The sequence below is a fragment of the Balaenoptera acutorostrata genome, chromosome 4 (assembly GCF_949987535.1).
Source record: "Balaenoptera acutorostrata chromosome 4, mBalAcu1.1, whole genome shotgun sequence".
NCBI classification, from domain to species: Eukaryota; Metazoa; Chordata; class Mammalia; order Artiodactyla; family Balaenopteridae; genus Balaenoptera; species Balaenoptera acutorostrata.
In genome coordinates, this window is record NC_080067.1 from 111,561,959 (window position 1) to 111,575,764 (window position 13,806).

Consider the following 13,806-nt stretch of genomic DNA (forward strand, 5'->3'; position numbering starts at 1 on the left):
TAAACAAACTTCTGATGAGTAAAGCAGATTCTCAGGCATCTTGGAAAAGAAGAAGGAGAAATATTGTGCTCTAGAAAATGGAAGCAAGTAGTCCAGTGACTGGAAAGCTGTAGTTTCCATTATAAATTAATAAAGATATCAATAGGTGTTAATTCTATGCCAGTGTCAGGCAAATGTAGTTATTATTAGTTTGTCTCCCCAATAACCAAATTATTTCTACCATATTGATAAAAGTTCCATTTCTTACTTCCAAGGTGAATACCATACCTTAAAAGTTAGTAAATTTAGCAAAATAGTGTCATCCTTTGAGGCCTGCCAACTTAGATAAATCATGGCACAATGCTATGACTCACGGTCAAACATTAATGACAAAAGTATTATCTGATAGTAAGTCATACAAATTATCTCTTAATGTATGCAAAAATTGCATAGTTCTATTCCTTACTTTAAAATTTAAAAACTGCTCTTAGTTGTAACCATATGACATTTCCAATATTAGATATTTTTGGCCTACAAATATGGCAGTTCCACATGATTTAACTTAAAACTCAGCCTCATTTTTTTCTCTGTTAAGCTCACTCAACTTGTTTTACAATGACCATGTAATATCTTTTCCTTGCTCCTTAAACTTATCATTTCTCTGCCTTTCTCCTTCTCTCCAGTTTATAACAATCAGATCACTTTACACTTGTGGGTGCCTGAGCCCTGTTCGTTTTCAGCTGCATCCTCTCCCAAATTCCCACTCTGACCTTCTATTTGTGAAAGAAATAACTCATGAAGCCGGCGCCTCTCACCTGGTTGCCTGCTGGGTTTGCCAGGGGGAGGCCCTGGTAGAAAGCATGAGAGAAGGAAGGGGGAAGCCAGGGCTGGCTATCCTTCTCCTTTGACCCTGTGTTTGGGGGTCTCTGGCAGCAGCTGCATTTCCTCCTGCTCCCATTGGGCAGGCTTCTCTGTTTCCAGCTTCTGCGGGGTGACCTCAGCCTTGGAATCATAACCCTCCTCTTCCCTGTGACTTTCCGATCTAGGGGTGATTGAGACCCTGCTGTCCATAATCTCTGCGTTGTCCAAGAGTCTCTCGATCTGAGTTCTCGGAAACTCCACCACCTGCATACGAAACTCCCTGCATTGTGTTCCTTGTGCTGTGAACCTTTGAAGTGACTTCTCTTTTCTTCACTAAACCCTGACCTATCCAGTACCTAAAAAAGTACAAACTGCTAAATTAGAGTGCCATTTCATTCCTATCACCAAATCTACAAACAAGTTGAGTCTGAATTCATCTTCTTCTCCCCTCTTATTATAATGAAGTGTCCCTCCCCCTGGAAATGGCAAAACCCCCCAATGCCCTTTCTATCCTATCTCCTCTCCTTTTCTTAATTGCTTAGTTCTTTAGTTTTAACTTTTTAATTATGCATATAGCTCATAAACACAATCAGATTCCAGCAGAATCATCTTTCTGAAAGCCCTTTTCTTGACTTCAAATTCCTGTCCAGCTATTACCTTAATTTCTCTTTCTTTCTTAGCAAATTTGTCCACTTCTTCGCCTTGCAGTCTTTTTCAAACTAACTTCCATCCTCATCACTCTACCTGAAACCTGTTGTCAAGTTGTATCAACCTTTAAATGATGAAACCCAGTGAACACTTTTCTATCCTCATTTCAACTGCCTGCATGATAACTTTTGACAAATAGCCAGCATCTCCTTCTGAATGTTCTGGTCTCTCCCAGACTTTAAGATTCTGGGCTTCTTGTTTATTTGTGTCATTGCTGTTTTCAATATCTCCGTCTCATTTCCTGGCCCTATTTCCTCAACTGAACCTCAAAGTTCAGGATTTCCTAAGAGCTTAGAACAGATTCCCTAAATGTCTCTGACCCCATTTGCTCACTGGGTGATTTAATCTTTTTTTATGGCTTTAAGAAGCATCTCTGTAGTGAAGGTTCCTAAAATTTTAACTTAGTTAAAATTTTGTAAACTTTTCTGAGATTCATATCCAATTCCAAATTGAAATCTCTACTTGGATGTCTCATGAACATCTTATAGTTAACCTGTAATACTTTAAATCTCCATTTTCCCAGCGTTAGCTCTCTTACTTATCTCATGAAATTATATCAATACAAATCTAGTAGCCCTTGCCAGAATTCTGGGAGATATATTCCAATCCATTAGCAATGTAATAACATTTATTATATGTATATTATGTGCTATGCACCATACTATGTTCATTACAAATATTAATTATTTAATCTACATAACCCACATATGAAGTATATATTATTATTTACTTTCTTTTTATGGATGAAGAAATTGCAGCAGAGAAAGCTTAGGTGATGTACTGAAGGACATACAGCTTGTGAGTGATGTAGCCAGGATTTCAGGGCAAGACTTTTCAGTTTCAGAGTTCATGTTTATAACCATTAGAGTGTGTCTCAAATTATAATAAAATGACATTCATTGTACTTATTATGGGCCGGGCATAGTTGTGCTTTAAATATATTAAATTATTTATGAGAGTGTATTGTTATGCTGATTTTAGAGTTGAGGAAATGCACAGAGGTTAAATAGTTTGCCGAGAGCCAGTAAAACAGAGATACATAATTTAAAACTGGCTACTCTGGCTCCAGAGACTGTGCTGTAAATCACCATGATATACTTTCCTTCCATTGTCCCATGGCTTCTACAGAATGAAACACATTCTGACGTTTTTTCATGGTAGGGAACAAAACCACGCTAGATTCTTAGGAAGGAAGCAGAATACGTAACGTGTTAGGGAACTGGGATGACAATCAGAATCTTCCACGTTGGGTGAGCTCAGGCTCCGGAGTGCAGGGTGATGTTTAGGATGGTTGTTAAGGTGCTTGAGTCCAGCCAGTTGACAAATGTAGTCCTCACAGGAGGAAACCCTACAACTCATTCCTCCGGCAAGCTAGCTAAACATTATGATTAAGCAGGAAGCAAGCAGAATGTTTCTTTAATTATTATGAGAATATGATATGGATATGACAGGCAGACATATGCCAAATTTATAGCCTTATTTTATAAGAACCAGAGAGGTTAAAGGAGGCACAGATTGTTAAACTAATCTGCCTGTGATCTAGGATTAACACCTGGGGCTCCTGGTTGGTACTCAAGTGACCTTCTTATTACATCACATAGACCTTCCCCTGGTTCCTCATAAGGGTTTTCATAATATGCCAAGAAATAAGGCAGTGGGCTTGACAGAAACAAAAAATACATGAAAAACAATGTCAGTTGCAAAGAAACAAGGGAATTGATAAGGTGATCATCTTACCATGGAAAAATTTTAAAAGGTTCACTCCAGTACTCATAGATTTTGAGAGATAATCTTTCAAAATAAGTGTATATAATTTGGAAGGAAAGAGGAAGAAAGCAGTGATAGAATTAACTTTTTCTTTTTAAAAATTCTTGGGCTTCCCTGGTGGCACAGTGGTTAAGAATCTGCCTGCCAATGCAGGGGACACGGGTTTGAGCCCTGGTCCGGGAATAACCCACATGCCACAGAGCAACTAAGCCCATGTGCCACCACTACTGAGCCTGCGCTCTAGAGCCCACGAGCCACTACTACTGAGCCCACGCACCACAACTACTGAAGCCCGCGTGCCTAGAGCCTGTGCTCTGCAGCAAGAGAAGCCACCGCAATGAGCAGCCTGCAAACCACAATCAAGAGTAGCCCCTGCTTGCTTCAACTAGAGAAAGCCCATGCACAGCAACGAAGACACATCACAGCCAAAAAATAAATAATTAATTAAAACAACAATTATTTATGAAATACATTTTAAACTAGGATACTGATAAGAACTACCAAAGATATTTCTACAAATATAAAAATATGTAATATGTGGGACCAGCTCATTTACATATGATTTAAATATACCATGAGAGACATGTACAACAGAGAACTTCAAATAGAAGTATCAGTCATATTAGAACCTAATTAAAAAATCAATATTCAAATGAGAAAACAAGAAGTATCTTTGTACATAGACTATATTTTGTCACTAAATTTTAGTAAAAGGTACATATGTTCTCAAAGTGTAATTTTTACATTGCCATATATTGTGAAGGTTAAAAGAATAAGGTTCATGGCATCAAAATTAGATGCAGAGGCCCTGTACAAAGATGGATGGAATTAGAGCTATTATAGATGCATAGACTACAGTTTAATGAATGTTTTTATTATCACTATCATTATCATATTTCCTGAAAAATAACGAGAGGAGTGCTGGTGCAGGACGAGAGTCATTAATCAAAAAATCTTGGATCAAAACAAAGACAGACAAATACTGTATTGTATGACTTATATGTGGAATCTAAAAAAAAAGGGGGCTGATTTTATAGAAACAGAGAATAGAGTGGGGATTTACAGGTAGCGGCGGCTTGGAGAGGAAATGGGGAGATGTAGTCAAAGGGTACAAACTTTCAATTATACAGCGAGTAAGTTCTGAGGCTCTAGTGTGCAGCATGATGGCTATAGTTAATAATACAGTATTGTATACTTGAAATTTGCTGAGAGTAGATTTTGTATCCTCACCACAAACACACACAAAAACTTAACTATGTGAGATAGTGGATGTGCTAATTATCTTGATCTCGGTGATCATTTCACAATGTATATGTATATCAAGTCATCAGGTTGTATACTTTAAATACATACAATCATATTTGTCAATTATTTCTCAATAAAGCAGGGGAAAAAATAAGATGATCTTTAAAAAAAATTCTTCAGCCAGATGTTTTTCAAAAATCATAACCTGTTTTATTTGAGAAATGTAATGTGAAGCATATTTCAAATATGACATAACCCTCCCCAAGGGGTTTGGGTGGCACCATGTAATCAATCATATTGATATTTACACTAAGTGGCAAAGGCAGACTATAAATAGTCTATTGTCAGATTAAGTCCAATTTTGCCATAAAATAAGTTAGGTTCGGGTCAGGTTTTGCCCTTCCAAAGTATGTTAAGGTAACTCTTGGTTTTCTGAGATTTTGATTTTCAAAATTGCACACAACGCTTTGTGGACTTGGCCGGGAGCATCGTGATGATTAAGAGTGACATCTAGTGGCGGGCACATTGATCTGCATACAAATAAATATTTGCTCTTGGTTAAAATGCTGGTAAAACGTAAATTTAATCAAGCAATTACTCAAATATTGTGTGTCTGGGAATATAAAAATAGATAAGAAATTTCCCCCTCCATAGAAGAATTCTTAGTCTACTAGTGGATGGAGTCAAATACAATATGATCAGTGGAATGGGAGAGACTCACAGAGGAGAGAGGCCCTTAGATGAAGTGGTTAAAGACTTTCTGGAAGAGAAGACACCTCAGTGAGTTCTTGAAAGAAGAAAAGGGATAAGACCATTTCTACAAAGGAAAGTCATAGAGGAAAGCAAAAGCAAGAAATCAAATTGATCCAGGAAATGATTTAAGATGAAGTTAAATAGGGCAAGGGGAATGATTCATATGTAGTAAAATCCTGAATGCCAAATGGTAAACATATTTGTTGATTTCTATTTTTGAGTATTCGCTTTAGCTTAATTTCATTGCTCTTTATTATCAACCCTTCATAGAAAATAAAATTAAAACCACATATTGTGTTCTATATCTATATATCAGTCTCAGAGTTTTTGGAAATAGAAAACTATCATTTAGAAATAATAAAAATAATAAAAAGTAACATTTTACTTTATTTTATTAAATTTATTTATTTTTGGCTGCATTGGGTCTTTGTTGCTGCACCTGGGCTTTCTGTAGTTGTGGCGAGCAGGGACTACTCTTTGTTGCGGTGCATGGGCTGCTCATTGCAGTGGCTTCTCTTGTTGCGGAGCACAGGCTCTAGGCACACGGGCTTCAGTAGTTGTGGCACGCAGGCTCAGTAGTTGTGGCTTGCGGGCTCTAGAGCGCAGGTTCAGTAGCTGTGGCCCATGGGCTAACTGGCTCTGCAGCATGTGGGATCTTCTCGGAGCAGGTATCAAACCCATGTCCGCTGTATTGGCAGCAGATTCTTAACCACTGAGCCACGAGGAAAGTCCTCTACTTTTACTTTTTCTTTTATTTTTACTTGTTTTTTAAATGCTATCACGGCCCTCTCTGTTGATTTCATAATACACTAATAGATCCTGATTTGGAAAATACTGCTCCAGAAGAAACAGTAATTTGCTTGGTTTTGGGTTCAAAAGAGAGAGGTCAGAAAGAGGCTTTACTGAAGAAAATAAGTCTTGACATTGTCCTTGAAGGATAGCTGAGAATTGGTTGTACAGAATAGGGCAGCATCGCAGAAAAGACCAAATTTTAAAGACAAAAGGGATTACTTTTTAAAATTAAACAGATAATAATATTTGGCGTATAGCAGGTTTTAAAAAAATATTTGAATGAACAAACACATGGATGTTCAAATGCTTAATTTTAATTTTTAGGAATTAATAAAAATGATAGAGAAAATTCAAATATACATACTCCCACAAAACTCCAAATGTAAATATTTCAGTTCAATTAAAAATATTGTTTATCTCTAGCCTAATTACAATTTGTATGTAGATACTTCTATGATACACTTTTCACAAAGTGTGAAATCAGTGAAAAGAGAGGATTGGAAAGAAGCATAAATCTTAAAAATTCAAAAGAGAAAAACAAACTTTGCCTGACAATTCTTGAGAAGGATTAAGAAGAATGAAAATACTCCAAAAGAGAAAAAGGAAAAAGTCAATTGCATCTCACTCTACTTATTGACAAACCATTAAAATCTTAATAAGATGAACCCTCTCCAATGGCCTTGAGGAAAAGTTTCTTCCAAAATAAGGGCATTTTAATCTCATGGCATAAGAAGTTTTGAGAATCCAAGAGTTTTAGCTAAAAATACTGCTTTAATTATTAGTTTTCATTGCCTTCCCTAACAATGAATTCAAAATGACATCAAGATTTGGAATTTGATTAGATTTCTACTATGGATTCTGGGCAAACTATTTCCTGGTGATAGCAAGATATTAAAGTGAAAATGACCAATAATTTCCCTAGTATTCAGGTCTAGATCTCAAATATGTCTTGCTCCTACTTCTGCTCTAACCAAGTTAAATAGCTGTTCTTTGACTTGAACCATTCCATCCATTTTACTAGCATGTTTCCCCCATTTTCTGCCTGTTGAAATTCTAATTGTGCTTCAAGCCACTTTAATGAAAGATTCCTGAAGCCCTTCTTGCATAGCATCTCTAGGCTTTTGCAATGGCTTTCAAATTGCTCTCTCTTCCTTCCATATTCTTCCACTCAACTCGTTCCTCCTCCAAACCACTATAATCTGTCATCTAGAGAGTAAGGGTTAAGGAATGAGCACTGAGGAGTATCCAATTAAAAGCAGAAAGAAGAGAGGAGGAGCCAGGGTAGTGGGATCAGTAGGGATCCAAAAGGAAACAAAGGATTGATACATAATCCAAGCAAGGAAGACACTTAAAGCACGTGATACCAAGAACGCTATGCACCGTGGATGAACAAAGGGCAGTAAGTTCAACAGAAAAATGGGAAATGGAGCCAGACTGCAAGGAGATGAGGAATGTCTCTTCATTCCTACCACACTTCCTTGGTGTCAGTCTTTCTACCGCGCCATGTTCTGTAGTCACCTGTTCACAGATCTCTCTCCATTAGAGTATGAAAGCTTTATCAAAAGTCCAGCTTTGTTCACCTTCTTAATCCCTTGTGTGTGACAGTACATATGTGTTTCATTTATTTGGATTTCTATTAACTTCAAATCACTTCTTCATTAATTTTCTCAGACACACACTTTGCCCCATTAATGACCCTCACACCCAAGAAACTGAATAGAGCTGTGCAAGTTAGAGCAAGAACATAGGGTTTTCAGCACAGCTCAGAGGCTGTAGCAACTCTATCAGAGGTCTCTGATTACTTTTTCTTACCCCTGAGACCATGTGCCTCATCATAAGTGCAGTGAAATATCAAAGAATAGTTTTACAACATCTGCCACTCACTACTCATTAGTTTTCATTAAAAATTTTTTCATTTGTGGAACTATCAAAACTACAAATTTAGCCAATATTTTGAGACCTTATAAACTTTTTAATTCACATCCATCAAAGAGGGGATGCAATGTTATCCAACTCTTCTATAACTGAGAAAATTTATATAATCATTTTAATTGGAAAAACTAAATGTAAGTTGGTTAAAAGCCTAATGAAGATGGCAGTAAAGTATTCTACAAAATATCTATTGTGGAGTTGAAGAAATAAAGCATAGTTATCCAAAGCCATGAGTTAAACAGAAAAAAGAAGGAAGCAAAGGAAATTAAAGGCAGATAGGCCAGACTGGGAGTGAAATAATAATTTTAGATGAGTGGGTCTTTTCCAGTTCCTTGCATATATAATTTTTAAATACAGCCTTCATGGATGTTCCCTTTCAAATGTTTTATAACAACTAAAAGAAGTTCTTAAAGTATATTCCCTTTAGATATCAAGACTTCCTTCTTTTTCCTTCATACATGAGCTTCTATGAAATTGCTGATTAGTAAAAGAGATGCACTTTTATTAGCCTTTTGACTGCTCCTGTTTGTTTCCTCATCTTGGTGAAAAGTGGGATATTATTCATTCCCTGATCAGCTTCTTTTACATCCATTAAAGTTCAGCATCATGTGATTGCCTTGGTTGTTGGGTCATGGGATCCTGATGTTTTTTAATTCCTCTGCTTTTCCCTTTAGGTGAGTTTTCTGTGTACTGTAGGTTGCCACTTGTCTTTTTATATTCTTTGCTAAGTAGAAATCATACAGCTTGCACCTACCCTTCTCATTTTCTTTGGATTGGCACCCTTTTATTTAATCCTACTTTGCATTGATTTTACAGCATCTTTTATCATTTTCCTTACGGCTTTTATTTTTGTTTTTATACACGCAAGCATATTACTGGGCCCACTTTTCATCAATTTTGTGACAGCCTATTCAATAATTCAAAAAATAATCTGATGACTACTTGAATATGGCTTTTGTAATTCAACAAATCTTCATCTTCTGAATGTGGTTTTTCCGTCATTTCCTTTTAGGTCTCATGAATTTGGCTTCAATTCCTTTTGTCACTTTTTAATGTTTTAAGGAAATAGCTATCTTTTTACCAGTGTTAGAGTCTGTGTGTATTCAGTAATCTTGCCTGAATTCTTGTCCTTTTCGGCCATGTTCTCACTAAACTGTAAAACACAAAAATTGTATATTCATGTAAAAATCATGGTCTTCCTTCCTCTAATGGAAGAGATATTAGATATGCTTGTCTCATAACATCATAAAAAAATCTCTAAAACTATACAATCTATCAATGGAAATCAGATAGCTAATATGCAGGTGGTATATAACCCCAAATCAGTTTTTTAGATTAGAAAAATATAGGCATTTATAAAAATTAAATATTTACCCATACAATTAATTTAAAAATTATCTAAGAAACTAAAAGCCCATCCTTTCACCCCTCCCAGTTCCACCTTTCAAGATTACAACTGATAAGAGTTGTACTACCTTCTCCACTTTCTCTTCTACTTATACAGTTGTGTGTGTGTTCATATACCTACCAATATACATTCATGTATGTATGTATATTCATATTCTACTACTTATGTAGGATAGTATTACAAGAGGAATTGTTGGACTGTGAGATATGTATTTTTGTATTTCTATCTTTTCTCCAATATTTTCTAATTTTACATATAAATGTATGTGTAATTTTGCCTTTCTCATATTTTTTGTTTCCCAAATCATATTCTCCCTCTTTAAACTTTTAAAGTACATGAATTTTCACCAACTTTTCCCCATATTGATTTGTGCTAACTCCTTTCCTTTTTATAGGAATTTTAATATCATCCATGCTTTATTGATTCCTGCAGCAATAGCCTTGGCATAGTTTCTGCATATTAAAATCCAGTCCTTGTTTCTTCTCACCTTCTATCACTGTGAATGTGATATTGTCAAGGAAAGCCATGCCCACCCTCGTTTTACCTATCAGTCTCTGTCCTCCCCTTTTTTCACATTTATCCTTCATTTTTACCACTTATATATTTGCTCGAGAATGATTCTCATTTAGCTAAGAATTACATGAACAGGGTCGTTTCTTTAATTTCTTTCATCTGTCTGCACAGAGACCACAGTCACCCCTGGCAGCCGGTGTCCATGTTTAATCAACCATTTAGTGAAGAAGGCATTTGGAAGATGAAGGTTATAATTAAACGTTTCACTTTACCTGCTGTGGCTTTGATTACACTGGGCCTTTGGCCAAATCACCCCCATGAACTTGCTTTTTGGCAGTAATAGGAAGGTAATATCTGTGGAACAGAAATAAAACTGTTGCTTTTCCTCAGCACCCTTGAAAATTCAGACCTATAAACCATTCAAATAGAGCTTAATGTCCTGCTAAGGAAAAAAATTCTGTCTGTGAAACTCGATAAGATTCAGGTCAATATATGTCTTTTTTTTTTTTTTTTAACTGCACATATGTTATTTTCCACCAACTTTGGATTTTATATCTTATAAACAAACAAACTAAAAACATTTATTATGGGTTCACCTTGCTGGATTTTAGTTCTAATGCTTGTGTAATATGGATTCACTTTCTAAGTCCATATTATCACTCTCTGGACTATTATCTTTTTCTCTTAATACATGAACTATTTCCCCAAAGTTGATAAGTGGAAGTACCCTTTACTTGGGCAAGAATGCAAACAATTTTCTCTCTTTTTTTTTTTAACATGTGCATGTTACCCTGCCACCTGCACACCTGCAATTTAAAGTAGATGACTCTCACTTTAATCAAGAACACAAAATGTTTGAACTCCAGATAGTCATTGAGAGATTAACTGTCTTATTTGATAATGGTGGGAGCCATCGATTTAAGACCAAGTTAGGAGCCAAGTGTCTTTCTGAGATAGATAAAACAAAATGCATGTCAAGTAGCCATCTCTTCAATTTTCTAAGCTTCGTATTTATATAACTGCAAAGTCACACACCAAGATTATTCACTTGTGTTACCCTAGAAATGACTTCAATAAATGGTAATTTAAATAATGCAATGTAAAGAGTCACTCAAGTAAGAAAATATTTCTGCATCATCTACTAAAATACTCTCATTTCTATCTGACCCGAGGCATATTGTTTTACCTAACTAAGACACAAATTTCTAGGAGGCAAAATTAAAGTCTTAGATGGCATTACTCTTTTCAGCCTTTTTAATGTTCACCTTCTATTATTCTATAATGTTATATATTGGGTTGGCCAAAAAGTTCGTTCGGGATTTTCTGTAGCATGTTACAGAAAAACCCAAAGGAACATTTTGGCCAATGCAATATTACAGATGCTCCATTCAGACTAATAAAACGGGAAAATTTATATATTCTAAAAAACTGAGATGCTTCCTTTAATCAGACAATAGATAGAAAATCACCCACTGTGTTTTCTCTCCCCCTTGACTGTTACAAAACTCTCAATCAAATTTTATGTTCAGTTGCTATGGTTTCCTTATAACAGTTTCCTGGCATAATATCTACCAACTCTTTAATTGGCTTAATTTTTATTTTTTCTAATAAATTTTGCCTACAGTATATGTATTTTATTCTCAGCCACCTCAAATCTTTTGGAATTTAGGTGCATTATAAATATGTGTAAACTTTGACCATCCAGCTGTATTGTTTGATTTAAAAAAACTTTTCTTGCATATTTTTGCACAGATTTAAAAAAATTTTGCCTAATTAAAAACTTCTATATTTTTAATATAAAAATTTTAGATAATTCAAAAAAGTACACAAAAGAAAATTAAAAGTATCCATCAGTTTTCTGTAAATTTTGTGGTTGTAAAAAAACATAAACCTACTCAAACAAGCTAAAGCCAGAAGGGACACTGTGGACAGATACAGGGACTTTCATGAAACCTAGAACAAGAAAACACACATGAAGCTTTCAAGGGAAGAGTCAGGGGCTATAGGGGTCTCATATTCCCTTTCTGTTTGTCAGCATTATCTCCTTTCTCTGTAGATTTGCTCTTGCTGCTTTAGTATACATATAAATGTAGACTATAACTGAACCAGTCTTAGTTTTATCACGAATTCTGTTTTCAAATTCCCAAGGACGGAGGATTTGGTGGCTTAGCTTGGGTCAGGTGCCCACCAGCAGATACATCTAAAGGCTAGATCTTCAAAAGCAGCTGTGGGTAATAGATAGTTTTCAAAGAAGAGGATATGAGTGGTTCAACTAACTCTCCAAGGGATAACTAGAACCCCCAACCTCCTTGCTATATAAATCACTGTTTATGTACATTTTTGTAGGTTTATTTTTTTCCCTAGGGTCATTTTATGAATGTAAATGATAAGTAAGGTCTGGATCCTACAATGTCCACTTAACTAGAGCATAAACGTTTTCTTTTCTTATCATTAAAAACATACCGAAAACACATTTCAGGTCACAAAGTTTTCTATTACTGCATAACAAATTACTTCAAGTACAGCAGCTCAAAGCAACACAAATTTATTAGCTGATAGTTCTGTAGTGCAGAAGCCCAGGTTGATTTACCTGGGTTCTCTGTTTAGGATCTCACCAGGCTGAAAGCAAGATGTTCCTGGACGGGGCTCTTGTCTGGGAGAATTCTCTTCTCAACTCATTTAGGTTGTTGGTAGAATTGAGTTCCATGCAGTTCTAGGACCGAGGTTCCCATTTCCCGCTGACTCTCAGGGGACCTCTTTCAGCGACTGAAATCCACCCCCAGTACCTCTTACTTGGCCTGCTGTGTCCTCAAAGCCAGGAAGTTGAACTCCCATGTTCCTGAGATGTTTCCAACTTCCTCCTCTGCTCTAGAATAAAATAGAAAACTCTGCTTTTAAAAGGGCTCATGTGATTAGATTAGGTCCACCTGGAGAATCCCCCTATTTTAAGGTCAGCTGGGACCCATATAACATGACATAATCCTGGAAGTGATATATCATCATACTCAGTTTCCAGAGATTAGGTATGAAATTTTGAGGGCCTACCAACATTAAAAATAATAACAGGATTATTTTAGAGAAGGGAACTTTTTTGAAAGTGATACTACATTTTATCAAGGAAAAAATGCAAGAATTTTCAAAACTATGCTAACAATAGTACTGTATTAACTATAAACTTTTGTTTCACTGTAAGACTTTATAATGAAGCTATAAAAGTTAAAACAGATAACTTTGGAAATTTGGTGTAGGGACAATCAAATACAACAATACAATATAAAACAGTGTGCAGAGAAACAGGTACAAAAATGTATCAGGATTTAATAAAACACAAAGAAATCACTTATGATAACTGAGTAAAATCTATATTTTAAATAAACGGTTTTCCAAAGACTGAGAAGCCATTTGAAATATTTAATGAGTGAAGCTTTGTCCCTACTCACTGCCTGCATCCAAATAAATCAAAAATCAACTCATGTGTTTATTTATTCAACACATGTTTTTGAGGACTTACTTTTTGTCCAGGCTCTATCCTAGGCACTTGGGATACAGCGACAAAGATTTAGAGCTAAAACTAGATAGAGTAAAACATTGCTAGATCTTCTTATACTTTAGGAGAAAAAAAAACAAAACAAAACTTTCTATGGCTGACACTAATTCAAGAGCCAAAAAGAAAAAAAAAAAACAAAACAAAACTATGCAAATAGTTTAAATTTCTGCTAGAAAACAAAAAAAAAAGCATATCAGGAATGTAATTGCAAGGTACACGAAACATCAGAATGGTAAAAATGTTTCCAGCATTTATGAAAAGGGAATAATTTCTTAGGTACAAAAAGTATTTTTAATAGAAT